The sequence below is a fragment of the Plasmopara halstedii genome (genome assembly GCF_900000015.1).
Source record: "Plasmopara halstedii genome assembly, contig: Scaffold_110, whole genome shotgun sequence".
Taxonomy (NCBI): domain Eukaryota; phylum Oomycota; class Peronosporomycetes; order Peronosporales; family Peronosporaceae; genus Plasmopara; species Plasmopara halstedii.
This window is the reverse complement of record NW_020187031.1, coordinates 1,058,113-1,060,020: the sequence shown is the minus strand read 5'-3', so window position 1 is coordinate 1,060,020 and position 1,908 is coordinate 1,058,113.

Sequence of the window (1,908 nt, the reverse complement as noted above, 5' to 3'; positions counted from 1 at the left end):
TGATCACTCGATCGTTGGGTATCTACGTGTTTGGGCCTTCGGCTTCTACACAAGCTGAGCTTGACGAACGTTCGTAGTACAACAAATTCCTATGGATATGTACCGCGCTTGACTGTGCGCTCAAAGAGGAAGCGCTCCTGTGCCCGCGATGCCGACGATTTCTGTGTTGCTCGCCCCTGGCGAAATTGCTGCAGATGACGAAGATCGCTTTGAGTGATGGGTGCAGCGGCACCGGAAACTTTTCTAGCTGTCTAACTTACAGCGGAGCCATAACGAGGTGGACGAGCGCGTGGAACGCCATCTTAAATCTGTGTTTGCCAAACCCAAGGCGCAACACCGACTTCCTTCGTATTGTCGCCCTGAGACGTATGGATTTATCCATCACGCTCCCGCGAGCTCTGTGGTATCTAACACAGGTGAATTTACGATCGCAACAGCTCAGGACCATAGCTCAGCTCATGACCCTTCGGTTTCCCCGGCTGTTGCCGAGATGCGCGAGGCGTACGACGTCGCGGAGCGTCATGATTTTATTGACCATAAGCCTCTACGACGTCTGGGCAGTCTTGCCAAAGTGGTTTCTCAGACTCCCACGAGTTCTCGGATTCGGCGTATCCCCGCCACCTCACAAGATATTGAATTTCACCCTCGACCCACAAGACTTTCCACTCGTCAAAAAGAGTCGGCGGCAGACGATGACGACTTGGTCAATCGACGTCCGGTGACTCGCGATGCTCTTCAACATCGTGAGGACAAGGTCCGTCGCGATCGGGACTTTACTGAGCATCATTCTGGGGTCGCATACCCTTGTGCGGAAGACCCCGAGAGGTTGGAATATTTTTTGCACCGAATACCTCACTTTGAGGACTATCGCGCTCCGTCGCCTCCTAGCCGTCGAGTAAACGAATGTTTCTATTCGTGCGACGATGAAGCTAAGCTTTTTGAGTTGATAGCTTTCACCCTCCGCTGACTCTGGCACAGAGGACCCTTTCTTAGCTCCTAGCACCGTTGGAGATGAAGTTCGTTGCTTTTCGTGCTCAAAACCAGTTCTCTGGGCGGTCGAGTGTCTGTGGGCGCCACTCCAGTGCCAACGCTTCCGCGTTTTTTTGCGCCGGATCCCGATACAGTTTGGCAAGCCCACATAAAACACTGGGTGGGTGCGCATCCTTATCAGAGGGTTTAGCGGATACGCAAGGCCTCGCTTGACCACGACCTTGTAAGTTTCTATGAACCGAGAACGGGATTTCGTCTTCAAGACAGCAGAAACTGCATGTGTAGGAAAACTTTTTGCACTTAATAAAACCAGGTCTCCGACCTCAAACTTTTCAACATTTCGTCTGCTTCTTCCGTCTGCATATTCTTTCTACGTGTCTTGGCTTTCAACCATCGCATCGCAAACGTGCCGTATAATACTCAGTCAGGTAGACAGAGATTCATCGACGTCTTAACGCACAGTGAGGGAAATGACATCAGCTAGCTGCTCGGCTATTTCTCCCCCACCAAGCCCTGAGCCAGGGGATGGCGGCGTCAGCGGGTATGTTCACGTAGAACGGCGTGCAGCCGATAGACGCATGCACTGCATTGATCAGAGCGAACCCCATGAGTGGCAGCATGGCGCTTCAGCACCTCAGCGTCTCAGCGCAGACGCTACGACGGGGATCTTCAACGACGCGATTCATGCGCTCAGTTTGGCCATCGGACTGAGGATGGTCCGCTGTTGACATAGTATACTCGGCGCTCAGCACCCTGGAGATTGTCGACCAAACCTATCCAGTGTAGAGTGGGTATCTGTCAGAGACAATTGACTCCGAGGGTCCGTGTTGTCGAACGACACGATCCGCAAACAGCGTCACTTTACCGACACCGTCGATGGTGTCTGGCACCACCGCAAGATGAGCCATCGTACTCAAA